The sequence below is a fragment of the Solanum pennellii genome, chromosome 10 (genome assembly GCF_001406875.1).
Source record: "Solanum pennellii chromosome 10, SPENNV200".
Lineage (NCBI taxonomy): Eukaryota > Viridiplantae > Streptophyta > Magnoliopsida > Solanales > Solanaceae > Solanum > Solanum pennellii.
Genome location: NC_028646.1, coordinates 47,276,217 through 47,291,623, shown reverse-complemented (window position 1 = coordinate 47,291,623; position 15,407 = coordinate 47,276,217).

Here is a 15,407-nt window from a genome sequence, read left to right as displayed (position 1 = left end):
ATACATTAGCACATCTTTTTTTTTAAATTTTAGGATTGGGACCAAAATGATCACATTTTATATACATGAAGGACTGTATCTATTAACTTGTATATATAAAGGACCAAAATTCTTCGACCCCATACATTAAGGATCATTTTTATCATTTTCTCTAGCTTAATATATGGATGAGCGGAAGTGAAATTAAAAGAAGGCAGCATGAAATAATTGAGTCAATACACCACACAATAACCGTTCATTTATTACCAATTTGGTACACAACCAACCCATAACCTATTAATCTTGTCGAATAGAATAGTAGATTTACAATCCATCCAAATTGATCATACAACTTGCCATTATTTGACAATATTTGGGCAATAATCCAAATTTCAAAGTATTAAACAAATTAGTATCTTTCTATTATTTGGAAACTTTTAACAAAATAAACATTTATATTATATAAAAAAATCCATTATTTATGGTCTTGGACCTTGAATTTCAATTCTAGTTCATTTAATAAATTTATATAGTTATATGCATGTTTATCAGTTTTTATCCGAGTTTCTCTTCAAAATCACTTTTAATACAAGTAGTAATAAATTTTTTTGTAACATCCCAAAAACTCGTAAGTTGAACTAGTGAGTTCTAGAGCCTTGTAGTTGAGGTTTGGGTGTTGTATGAGGGATAAAACTTGTAAAAATGATTTCCGTACTTAGAATGACATGTTTAGGAGTTTAACGTCCGGGTATAGCCCCTCATGGACCACCAAAGGGGTCCTTGAGAAGGACCCCAAAATAGTCCACAAAAAGTTGATTTTTGTGACCTACAGTGGGATTCACGTCCACTAGATCAACCTATGCCCCGTAGGTCATGGTCATAGGTAAGTCTTGATTTAGCCTGCAAAATATGAGCCTCAGGTCCAAACTACGGACCAAGACCATGGACAGTAATCCTATCCACCGTCCATGGATGGCAGGGCGTGAGTCATGGCAATTTTTTAACTTTTAGTTTTTAGTTGAGTGTTTAGGGGTTAAGTTAGTTATTAAATAGGGGTTAATGTAGGTAGGTTAATATTTTATTTAACTAAATATATAAGTATATACACCCCTAAACTAATCACTTTAACTCATTCATCTAAAGACCCCAAAAATCTCTCCAAAAATCATCTCTAGAATTCAAGAAGAAGGGGAATAAGAGAAGAGAAAAGGGCAGGAACTTACGGTGATTTTCACCATTGATTCAAGATTTGTTTAGGACTTTGATTTAATGTATGTGAATCTTAATCATACATGGGTTCTTCCACCCATGGAGCCCCTATAGTTTGCCCCACTTGTTAAATCAAAAACTCAATTCTAGCTAGGGTTGAGCTTGCATGATGGGTAGGACTTGGTTGTGATTCCAATCTAGTGGACATCACCCAATTATGATTGAATTTTCTTTTTTTAGTGAAATTATTATGAATTCATGTAATTTCTATGATAAAACCTAATCTAAATTGATGATGTGATCTTTGTGGGTTTATGTCGTTGAGGCAAAGTTGAAGGTTCTAAAGTGATCTTCCTATTTCAATGTCTTGAATACTAATTGATATTAGTTAGGATCATATAATGATGAATTTAACTAGAATCGATTGAATACGTAGGATCTTGACTTGTAAAGTTAGAATTGAACCTTTATGATCAAGTATGATTAGAATCGCCAAGTATCAAAGAATGTAATTGTATGTCTTCTAATCTAAGTTCATAATATGATTCTATGATGTAAATTAATTGAGAGTGAATGATCATTGTTGTTAGTGTTGATCACTAAGACTTAAGAAGGAAGCAATATGATTAACTATGTATTCTAAGGCTTTAAGAGTAAAATCTACAAATGAATCAACGGCTAATAAATAGGATTGTGTTGAGAGACCTATACCTACATATATCACCTTATGAATAATAGATGGTAGGATGTGATAGAATAACTTAGGTCATAAAGATATCATTTTCTAATGTAGGGTTCTATACATGATACTTAGTATGAAAAATGAACTTAATATGAAAGAATTTTCACATAGTAATGGTTCTAGGGTTCAAGGACTTCTCCTACCTAATTGAACCTAAGGCTAGAGAGCCTTTACACCTAGTCCATGGATGGTGATAGGTACCGACACATGGTCTAAATGTGGTATTAGCATGGATTGGTTGTCGAGAACATTTTTCCATAAACTTGAGTCAGAGTAGAGACTTAATAATTATCTTGTGGGATTTATGCCTAGAACTGGGGGGATATTGAAATAAGATGGAGGTTCCCACCTAGTTATTGGGATTTCATGGATGTTCCCACCTGGTTTAGTTTGGGCTTCCCACATGGGATTTCTAACCTAGAAGAGTTCGGATTTCCTCAAGTGTGTCTCATGAGATGGAAGCCTGAAGTAATGGAGTTTGGGTTTCTAGTAGCAATCTCTGTATCCCACAACTACATGCCCTGTAGGAAAGTTGGCTAGTGGATCTGACTAAGCTAACAAACCGGTCTTACCATAGGCAAGTGGACCAATCCTTAATGGTACGGGTAACACCATGAGAGTTCATGTGATAGTTCATATGATCTCATGTCAGTTAAGGTTATATCCCAACTAAACAAGATTAATGATAAACTAAGATTATGCACAATGAAGCATCTCCTAGAGTTCAAACCTCATGGGCTAAGATTGTGCATAAGGTAGCATCTCCTAGATCCCAATGCAAGTAATGCTCTAAGATTGTTCTTGAAGAAGCATCTCCTAGAGACCCAACTTACAGAACAAAGATTGTGCTCAATGTAGCATCTCTTAGAGTTCAACATGATGAACCAAGATGTAATTAATGAATTACCTACTAGGGTTCTAAGTATTGAGGAACTAAGATAAGTTAGTGAAGTAGACATGTTTAAGGTAGTGCCTCATAAGGTCCATAATAATAATAGTGAACCTAGACATGCTAAAAGGAATATCTCATAGGTCCCACCTTATAATGAACTAATACTATCTTTTAAGTAGCATCTCCAAGAGTTCAAGTGTAATGAACTAACAATATGCTTTAAGTAACATTTCCAAGGGTTCAAGCATGATGAACTAAGATATACATAGTATAATATCTCTTAGGGTTCAAAATAAGAAGGAACTACGATAGACTTAGAGAAGTGTATCCTAGAGTTCCCGTGCTTTTAAAAGTGGGCTAGTCCCTATTTAAGAGACATGAGTATGATGACCCAAGGGAGTACTTAGCATGAGTAGTATTATGGAATGCTACTCATGCATTGCACAAGTATGACTAAAAGTTACCTTATGAGTGTTGTCTTAGAGGATGTATGCTTAGATATGATTGTGTTATAGTTTCCTTCCTTGTCATCATATGATTGACTAATGTGATAGTTCTCTTGTCTACATGAAGTAAAGTAATAGTGGTATCAAAGTAGGGTGAATACTACTAGGATGACTTCAAGGTCATACTTAGTGTGAAGGGGAAATATGGGATGCCTTTCATGCATTGCACAAGTGTGCTTTGAGGAGTATGGTGCCCTTATGGTAGAAAAGCTTAAATACTTATAACATGCATGTAGACTATGATTAAAATGACCAATAAGGGATACATGGCTTGGGTAGTATTATGGGATGTTATTCTTGCTTTCCACTTTATGCTTTTGAGGTTTCTTGAGAATGGTGTGATTATGGTATAGATGACTAAGGTTCAATTATGTTTATATGATGCTTATGACTTTGTATGGACTGCGTCCCAAAGGTTTATATTCAAGTCAAGTTGGTTTCAGACAGAGTTAAAAAAGTCTTCCCTTTGCAATTTATGAAAATGACTTCAATTGTATATCTTAAAAGTTTAAAATTTACCCGTATTTTTCTATTATCTTATGTTTTGATTATGCTAAGAACTTGTATGAGACGCGTTCAGGGTTAAGTACGTCGTGTCACTTCTAAGGGGTGCTCTCGGGGCGACAAACTTGGTATCAGAGCATAAGGTTTTGGGATAATTTTAGGATGTATCAAATCACATCTAGTAGAGTCTTGTCAATAAATGTGAAGCGTGCCACATTTAATTGATAGAAGGCTATTGGGTTCTTAGGAACCTTTACTTATTCATTCTCTAAGTCGTGCCATAGAAGTTTAGCTCTAGTAAGTCCTTCTTCTAATTTATGCCTATGATTTTTCAGGTTATGGCAAATACTAGGGCTAATTCTAGGAGAAATGAGGAAGGTAATGAGGAGCAAGAGGTTCCTCTCCATGTTCCACCCCTAGCTCCTCCTCAAGTTCTTGTGATGAGGGGGCTATGATGAATGTGGAGATAAGGACGACTCTCCAAACATTAACTCATTTTTTAACGGCTCAAGTCACTAGGGATTCTACAGTTCAAAGGAGATCTTAATGCAAGTACAACCACTTCTAGAATTAGGGATTTCACAAGAATGAATTCCCCTACATTATTTGGCTCCCAAGTGGATGAAGACCCACAAGGGTTCATTGATGAAGTGTTTAAGTTGTTTGATTCTATGGGAGTGTCTCCAAAAGAAAAGGCGGAACTAGTCGCCTATCAACTAAAAAATGTAACTCAAGTTTGGTATGAGCAATGGAAGGAGGAAAGACCTATAAGAGTGGGCCTTGTCGATTGGGGATCATTCAAGTGGACCTTCCTTGATAGGTTCTTCCCCTTAGAGTTGAGGGAAATAAAGATGCAAGAGTTCATAAACCTTAAGCAAGGGGGTTTGAGTGTAAAGTAGTATAACCTTAAGTTCACCCAATTTTCTCACTTTGCTCCAACCTTAGTGGCGGACTCTAGGGCTAAGATGAACAAATTTGTTATGAGGGTATCCGGCTTGGTAGTTAATGAATGTCGTTCGGAAATGCTCATACCAAGTATGAATATTTCACGTCTTATGGTTCATGCCGAACAAATTGAGAAGCAAAAGCTCAATCAAGAGAATAGAGAGGTAAAAAGTGTTAGAACCAATGATGGGGATTTCTCCAATGCTATATCTGATGGACATGGTCAACCTAGTATCCAACAAGAACTTTCCAACCAAGAGAGGATGTCTAAACCTAAGCCTCTTAGAGGGAGTAATATGAATTTGTATTAGTTAAGAATACTTGCTGATACGCTCAAATTATACCTCCCTAAGGAAGACTAAGCGATCGTTATCAAGTAGAGAACCCAACTAGTATGCTGGGGTCAATCCCATGAGGAAAATGGTTTAGACTTAACTTTAACTCCTGATTATATCTATTTAGTCAATGTCTTTCCAAAGCAAGTAAGTAAAGGGGTTCTTTTGTGAAACAAATTCTTTTAATAGTGTAATTAGAATTTGAACAAAAATAAACTTTGTTTTTATCAAGATGAGAGAGTAAATAGGGTATATGTGTTCCCCACAGGTTCATAACACAGTATTCCTAGCAATAGCAATCCTTTCCTAGTGTATTATATGCAAAATGATAAGTTAGGTATCTCTAAATCCTTGGTCCAGCATTTAGAGAATTTTACTCCGCACCTTGGTCTGGCTACGTGTGTATAATTTACTAACCCTTACCATTACCTCATTTTAGACATCATAATCAATGTATGGCTTAGTTATTACTTTTCACCAATCGACGCTAGCCTATCAGATAGTATCACACTAAATCTATGTTGATAATTCTTTTCTTATTAAATACCTCCTTGGTCCGAAAAGTAGCAACATGGCGAAATCTAACGTGCGCACTCGTTAAAAAGACTTCTAAACGAAAGAATTATCAAAGCATGCAAAACACTACTCAAGAATTGCTTAATTACTACGATTACTTTATTAATTACCCATGGTTCTCACAACCCTAGTTGTGGATTTAGTTACCCATTCTAGCAAGATCACAATTCATAGTTTTAGATGAAGAAATCATTAACTTACTTAACGAGAAGAATAAACCCAGAATCCAACTTGAATTTGCATGAAAAAATTCTTCAACAAACTCCGAAAATTAATTAATTGCTAAAGTTTGCAAAAATCAATCTCCAAAACGAAGTAGAACAAAAATAATAGTATCTAACCCCAAAAATGAGGTTTCAGTACCATATATATATATATATATAACATATTCCTAAAGAAAAAGAAATTAAAATAAGGAAAGTTTTGTTCAGGGACGCGACATCAATCGACGAACCAACTAACGGACCGTCAATAAATCGACGGTCCGTAGACTTAGAATATTTTTCCCCTTCTCGGATGGCACCCTCTCTGAATCAAACGACGGACCAACAGCCTACGGGTCGTTGATGCTCCTCTGTAGCTCGATACTTAGAATCTTCAAAAATCAGGTACTGGAACCTTCTCTGAACCAAATGATGGTTCACCAGTATGGTTCGTCGATTGTCGTTGTCTCTCGTGGTTCCACACTTAATCAGACTTCCCTGATTTTCCTTCAATATTTTGAGTTGCTCATCTGTGATCACACCTACGGTCCGTCAATTGAACGACGGACTGTTGATTGCATCTGTAGTCTGGGTTTGCACTATTTTTCAGTTGTTTTCTTCCCATGCCACCTGAACATCTTTCTTGCAAAACAAAACACAAAACTTATTAAAATAACTACAAAAAGGCTTTAGACACACAGAACTCTTAAGTGATGCATTAGAAATGTCGTAAAATCAAGACACATCAACACCCTCAACTTAAAATCGTTGTTTGTCCTCAAGCGACGCACTATGACCCTAAACGACAATTGTACAAAAGTATACATTTTTAAGTTCTAGCAATTACATGACTATCAGTCCTAAATCTTTCTTGATTGAGTACAGGCTTACGCTATCAAGCTCGACAAGCTAACTCATGTGGATCACATCATGACACAAATTCACCATGTAGCAAGCACTTCTACTATTTTTCCTCCCACCAAGGTACCAACTTTCTCATAATGCAACTAGTGCCCTCACTTCAAAAGAAATCCTCATTTTTCACACAGTGATTATGCATTTTGGGTACAAGGATCTTTATTTCAACACTCGCACTCAGGAACAAGTTCAAATACAGTTAGTACTCTAGGCCATAGGCTTGCCCTTATTTTCGCTGCTTAGGTTCACCACACTAGACTCTAGGATCACGGTAGGACTTTCTTTGCTTGTAATGTAGGCTCAGGGTCAGGTGTGATACATTTGGGTACATTTCTAGTGACTTTTTGCCCTCCTTGACATAACCGCTAAGATTTCTACCTCTTTTCATTGCTTTTGACCCCCTAGTTTTTTTTCTCTTCTTTTCTTTGCCTTATTTTCCTTTTGAGATGTGACTTATACTTCTTTTGCATCTTCTTCTCTTAAAATTCTTTTCACTCTTTCTTTTTCTTTTATTCTTCTTTTATTTTTCAAACCTTTCATTTTTTCAACAAGTCACATCTTTCTTTTACTTAATCTCTTCTTTTCAACAACCAACTCTTTTCATACCCACTTTTGAGTCTTTTATTATAATAGCCACCCTCAACTCATGGTTTTTCCACGGGTTGAGGTACACAATACCCGAAGTTGGGTCAGGTTCAAGACGAGGTCACTTTCTGCATTAGCCACCCTCAACTTAGTCTTTTGACCTAAGTCGAGGTGCACATGTTCAAGTAGGGACTGGGGTCGAAACATTAGATCCTGGGAAGGTGAGTTGGTGAATGAAAGAAATTGGTCTATTACATGCTCAACATATTTGGATCAAAAGGGGCAATTATTTCATTTATTCAACTTTCTTTTAGGCTAGATATTGACTATTTTGAACAAGGGCATATGATCACTTTCTAGCTTCTAGAGTCGATTCTCTTAGCATGACTAACTGGCAAGTTCTGGCTAGGCACCAACTGTTTGAACACTCAAATCTCCTCACACTCTCTTGGAACATTATTGCAGTATCAGATTTCCCAGTTCAGGTTTTAGTTGAAGGTCGTGTAGTGGAAGCCTATTTATGTCATATTTAGAGCCAGCACATTCAACTTATCTTAACCTATACATGCATGCACAACAATGGACGGGGTATCATTTTTATTAGCCATCATGCTTTGTTTTCATGCTTCTATACTTGTACTCACTAAGACATGCCGGTTCAACAGAAATTTAAACAGTCTTTTGGGGAAAAGAACACATGCAATAAAACCCCAAGAGAGGATTGTGATTTAGGTTACTCAAACTTCACCCTATAACTCACATTCCGTTTACCCCACCCCCAACAAAAAAACTTGCAATTGTACACAATGCAATGAGAAATTAAAGACACAGGGTGATATATGAAGCAAACCTGTGGCGCAAAGCGCCGAAGAACTCTCAACAAGCGGGTGGGTCCAGTTTCTTGGAACCCGAAGGATCATCACTTGGGCCAACATCAGTAGTGCCCAGATCAACCTCCGCACCATCAGTAGTGCTCCTTTACCACTTATCGGCACAAAACTGGATGCTCCAGTAGCCATCTCTAGTGCTCTCGTCTGGCATATCTTCTCATCATCTAAAGACGCCCTCCTAGACTACTCTTGATCCGTCTGCTCTCTCTTGCTTGAACGGGCCTCATCACCGGCCTCAATAGTGTGGGTGGAGCTGTGTCTCTTTCTACGACCACAGTGCTCGAATGTGGCTCAGCAGGGACCTTGAACAAGGACTCTAGCACCGTGTCCACTACTACCTTAGTGGGAGCACTCTCTTGCTCAGTCCCTCCCATCTCCAAGATGGCATCAACATCGGCTCGCAGGCTGGCAATCTCAGCCTGAATAATAGTGAGGTCAGTGGCAGGAGTTGGTCGTGCTAGAACACGCAACTCAAGGGCATCAAGGCGTTTGTGAACCGCCTGAATCTGTTGCTCCACCTGCTTGGCTACCCGCTTCTCTATGCAGTCCTCTACCTCTGCAATGGAATTTTGCATCCATGGCTAAATGTGATAGAGCAGAGTGGCCATCTGTGCCTCTAACTTCTGAACTCAAGCTAAAGGGAATAATGCTCCAGATGGTGGCGTGGATCTAGAAGAGTTGGGGGCCCTGCTAGCTGCATGTGAGGATGAGGCCGGAGTGGAATCTGCATGCTCTGGTATGGAAGGGTCAGCCCCATAGGCTAGCTCCACCGTGTCTGCCAAATTCTCGCTCAATAGAGGAACTTCAATCGGCCCTCTGCGGGGTGCAACCACATTGGTCTCATCTCTTATAAAACCTATATCCAAAGTTCATGTCGACTTATAAAGTCTGTCATAATACCAAATTATCACTCCGGCGTCCCTACACAATTGGAACATAAGAAATGGAAAGGGGTAACTGGTAGAAGTATTGAATGCCCTCTCGTGAATCTCCGCTATGATAATCTGAGCAAATTCTATTTCCAGTCCCACTACCAGTGCCGCCACCATCACCCTACCTATCCCATGTAAGTACATTGTTGGCCTTTTGTGGGTGATAATTAGTGCCGAACCAATAGCGAGAAAAACATGGCCACAAAAGTGAGAGTGGCATTCTTGATGAGCACTCAAGGATCTATAACCCAATCAGCCCTCTCACCGTCTGTCACAATATACCGAGCTAATCATTTTTTAACTACCTCACGCTGCTCTTCATTCCTCTAAAAAAGTACCACTCTGAACAATCTCCCACCTGTAATCAAACTCCGAGGTATTGTAGGTCCACTATGACCGGTGGTGGGGCCGTATAGGAAGCGGCGGATGGTGGTTTCAGATTTGTCCACCCGGCACCTTCGAACCAGCGTAGAAGTGAGAGGGTCTTATTTGGCAGGTCTTGCTCATTTTTTGATGGACCCTTGGATAGTGGCTACGTAGGAGGCATAAAACTCCCGAACAATCTCGTCACTATAGTTATGCATGTCCCGAGCTATACAGTCGCATTTGAGGAGATCAAAAAGTTTGTGCATCTCGGGGACTGTGGGAAAACTCCCTGTGAGGATTAGACGTTCCTCAGTGACCAACCAGGTCATCACCCCCTTCTCATTCAGCATCTTCGCATCCCGATACACCTGTCATTGTCCCTCTACGCACCACCGATTTGGTTCATCTGCAACCAGAGTAGGGTCATCCGTTCGGGGTGTGGGTGCAGACTCTGAACTAGTAGCCTCATTAGACGAGGCTTGGTAGTCTGCATCCCCAGATGTGGTGGCTCCCTGAAAGTTTGAGCTAGAAGCAGTGGTTGCCTTGGACCCTGAAGACTGTGCCGACTTTGAACCTGTGGCTTGCTCGAAGCCGGATGCTGAGCTACCTTTTAAACAAAAAATAACCCCGGTCGGTGAACCGATCAGTGTGCGCTCCTCATCAGGCTGGAGGTAGTGACTACGTCAGAAGTCACCTTCCGGGGCGGTTCCCTAGTGACTCGTGCGGATGTTGTCGGTGTTGTAGAACCTGGAGGGACATAGGCTGGGTGTCGCTCTTTATCGGTATCTTCATTGATCAACTGAAGAGACGGGGCGACAGATTTGGATTTGTCCCTCTTGGCGTAGACATTTTCCTTCTTTGGAGCAATCGGTACCTGTGAAGTAGTTGTTAGTATCATAACAACATAACTACACACTCGAAAAACAATTGAAAGAAGAAACTTGGAAATCAAAACACATGTCATTGCTACAGAGTTAGATCGACGAGACCGATCGACGGTCCGAAGATCCTGTCCGTCACCTGACACTTAGAATTATTCAAGAATGGGGTGAAATCAAACATCCTTGATGGAAACAACAAACGTGCAATTGATGAACCGTAGTCCATTTCCGTCGTTTTGAACTTAAGCATTTTTCTGGGCTTTTTAATCGACGAACCCCATCTACGGCCCGTCAATTGATCGACTGTCCATAGACGGGGTCTCGTACTGTTGGCTTTAGACAAAATTCAGGCCTTTGTCAAGTTCCATTTTTAAGTTTCTTAAGTGACTCAGTTTCACACAATCAAGTTTAAACATGCATTTTAATACACCAAATACTAGTTCTTCATTCCTTGAGTTCCTATTTCGTGCAACAATCGAACCCAATTCAGTAAAAATACGAAACCTTAAGTTAGAACTTTCAGACACATTAAGACACTCAACATTTTAGACAGACCAATTTGCTACACAAACACAGTCTATCATTCCAAGGGAAGTAACTACACAACTTTTCACATCCAAATTCACTTAATTGAGTTCTAAGGTCAAGACCCACTCTAGAATTTCTATATACAACTATGAACGAGAATTCAAAGTTAATGGAATTGAAGTACCTTTCGTGGTAGTGGTGTGGTTGTGTGCCCTTATGAACTTTGAAGAAGTAGCCTACGCGTTCGAACTCGATCACTGGCCTCTTGAGAATGAAGGAAAAGATAATTTGGGGAAGAGAGTGTATGGGAATTCTGAGAAACTGATGGGACAAATTGGAGAGATAGGGAGTTTATTTAGGAAGTGAAATATGGATGAAATGATGGGTTGAAACAGTTAAGGAAGGAAATTTGAAAGAAAATGGAAATAGGGAAGGAATTTGAAAGGGTTGTCTTTTAATATTACCATCCGTGTCGGGTCGGATCACTGGCAATCTTGGATCCATGAAACCCCATCGACGGGTCGTGGATCGATCGACGGTTCTTTGATTGGGACCGTGGATCGATCGATGGTCCGTCGATCACTTTTGACTCAGAGAAAATTCAGAACATACCTGGGATATACAGACACCATCGATGGTCCGTCAATGGAACGACGGCCCGTCGATGGGTTTGCAGATTTATGCTTTTGCTTCCTGCACATGTAACACCAATTAGGCCATTCATTTTGTATTTTTCTTGACACTTTTGAGACACGGACCCTATATTAATCTCTAGCCAACACTAGCACACAAACAAGAATGAAGTAATGAGAACAACTAAAGAAGACTACGACTAAATATACAAGGAAAACAAAACCTATAGTCGGCTAGAGAGTACACCTTAGGTTGCCATGGGATTAAATCATGAGAAGCGGCCAATACATGTTTATATGGGAATGTATCATCAATTTCAGTCTTTTCTCCCAATTCACGCATAGCTTCATCCTCCAATCTAAACAAGTGGTCGGCTGCTTGATTCTCAGTCATCTTTCTATTTTTCGTTTCAAAATCAAACTCTTGCAGCAACATACCCATATGATCAACCTTGGCTTTGCATCCTTCTTCGTCATTAAGTACCTCAAATAAGAATGATCGGTATGCACTATGACCCTCTTGCCAAGAAAATAGGAGTGAAATTTTTCAAATGCAATCAATTACTATATGGTTTTTTTGTGCTTCATTCAGGGCTTTACTGGCATTGTAGATGGGGTGAAAGATTTATCCCTTCTCTGTCCCAATACCATACCAAGTGAAACCCCACTCGCATCACACATCACCTCAAATGGCTCACTCCAATCTGGTAAAATAATAATGGGCGCGGACACCAACTTTTCTTTTAACTCTCCAAATGCTTTCAGACAGGATTCATCGAAATAGAACTTACATAATAAACCTCTGATAAAAGCCAACATGCCCAAGAAAACTTCTCACACCCTTGACAGAGATGCGTGGAGAAAGCTTCTCTATCACCTCCACTTTTTCTCGATCAACCTCTATCCCCTTCTCTAAGATGCGATGGACCAACACTATACCTTATTTTACCATAAAGTGACATTTCCCCCAATTTAGCACCAAATTACAATCCTCACATCTCTTGAGCACCTTAGACAAATTATTCAAGCACCGATCAAAGGAGTCGCCACTACAGAAAAATCATCCATGAACACCTCAATAGTGTCCTCCACCGTATCAGAAAATATCGACGTCATACAACACTGGAAGGTAGCCGGTGCATTACATAACCCAAACGCCATCCTTATGAATGCAAAAGTCCCATAGCGACAAGTGAAAGTGGTATTTTATTGATCTTTAGGAGCGATATAGATCTGATTGTAGCGCGAATAGACATCAAGAAAGCTATATCACCTTGCCTGCAAGTCTATCTAACATCTGATCCATGAAGGGCATGGAAAATAGTCCTTCTCAGTCCAAGCATTCAACTTCTGGCAGTCCATGCAAACTCTCTAATCGGTCATTGGTCGCATCAGAACAAGCTCGTTCCTTTAATTAGGTACCACAATCATCCCACCCTTTTTAGGCACACACAAAACATGACATACCTAACTGTTGTCGCAATAGGATAAATGACTCTAGCATCCAACCAATTGATGATCTTCTTTTTCACTACTTCTTGCATATGTGTATTCAATCTTCTTTGGTTCTCAACACTCTCTTTATTATCTGGCATAAGTTGGATTTTGTGGGAACAAATACAGGGAGGGATCCTAATAATATCCGCAATAGTCCAACCAATGGCTCGCTTGAACCTCTTCAACACTGCCACTAAGCACACTATTTGTTGCCCATTCAACTCTGATGCAATTATTACCGGCTAAGTGACATCTCTACCCAAGAACACATACCTCAGATGAGGTGGTAGATCTTTAAGATCTAATTTTGGGGCCTCCACAATAGATAGTCTCGCAGGTAGAGACTCTCGATGCTTCATATCTAACTCCAATTTCTTTGGCTTTGACAGATATTCGTTTTGTTCAAGTGCAGCGACCAAAGAATTATACTCTTCAATACCATCACTATCAAAATTCATGATGAACACTGCTAGTGCCTCAACACCTAGTCGCTCTTCAATTCGCACCTTAGATATACTCTAAACTTTGTAGGATATAGCAGATACTGTTTGGAGCTCATCACTCTACTTCATGGACCTACAGATATTGAAAGTTTCTTCCTCATTGTTTAAACTAAACTTTATTTGACCTTTTTCCATATCGACTAGTGCACACCTAGTGGCAAGGAATGGTCTTCCTAGAATGATGGGACCTCAAAGTCAACCTCACTATCAAGAATCACAAAATCAGCCGGAATGCTGAACAACTCCACTTTCACAAGCACATCATGGAGTATACCTATGGGCCTCTTCACAGTTCGATCGACTATCAGTAACCGCATCGTAGTAGGCTTTGGGTCTCCCAAACACAACACCTTATTAAAGTGGAGCAACCTATAATACATGGAATAGTGAAAGCACCCAGATCCTTTTTTTGCACCAGAGACCTCGTAGCAATAGCACTACAATGCTTCATTCTGTCGTTATCTTCAAACTCACTGACCTCTTTTTTGTCACCATATCCTTCATAAACTTAACATAATTGGGTATTCACTCCCAAGCCTCTATTAATGGAACATTGATTGAAAGTTGTTTCAACATAGTGATAATCGCCGATATTTACCATCTTCCATTTTCTTCACTAATCTCTGTGGGAATGGTGGTGGAGGTCTAGGGATGGGACCAATTTCTGAGACAACTCTACTTCTTACAATGGTGCATCACCCAACTCTCCACTAGATTCTGACAACTCATCTTCCTTTCTAATATCACCTTCTACTACAGACGACATAGGTGGATCAATGGTCTGCTTACCTCCTCGAGTAGTGACTGCTATGCAATTCCATTAGTCTTTGGATTTTGGATACTGTTGCTAAGGAGAGTTCCAGGTTGGTGTGGGTTCACAGTACTAGACAACTGATTCTTTTATAGCTCAATGTGCTTTATGGGGACCGCATGTGCATCCACCTTTTGTCCAATGCCTGATAGTTCACCAATCATATCCTTGATATTCTCATCAGTCGCATAAAATCTCATCGTCATCTTCTACAGCATATCCTCAATCCACGCCATACTACCTCCACCATCCCTAGGTGCATCTTCCCTGTTTTGAGGTGGAACATACGGCCCACCTCATTCATTCCTGTTACCATAGTTGTTCCGGTTGAAGTTTTTGTTGCGATTGTATTTCCCATCTCGGACATATTGACCCTCTCGGTTGTAATTACCATAGCTCCGACCTTGGTTTCCTTGAACTTTGCATCAATTATTCTGATTAGAACCTTGGGCATTCGGTTGGAACCCCCCCCCCCCCGTTTGATCATTAATTGCATATGTATCCTCTTAATAGTAGTACTCATCTGTTGGTGGTGGTGGTTTATCCAAATAGTTCACTGTAGTCACTTTCTATGTGTCATCTCTTCACGAATCTCATATGCAGTTGAGTTGTTTGTAGCCTGTACCATGAAGGTGTTTCGCCAGTGTCCGACTTTCTAGTGCTCCAAGCTTTATTGTTGCGAGATATCTTCTCTAACTTCTTTGCAATCTTAGCATATGTGCATTCCCCATAGGAGCCACCCACAATAGTATCGAGCACGACTTTATTGTTATCATCTTGACCTCTATATAAGTACTATTTCAGTGACTCATCATCGATGCGGTGGTTTGAGACGCCTCTCACGAACCCAGTAAATCTGTCCTAAGAGCTACTCACCGACTCTCCAGGTAATGCCACAAAGTTGTTCACCTTATCCTTGTGGTTGAGCTTCTTGGACACTGGATAGCACTTCACTTGGAACACATCTCTCAAT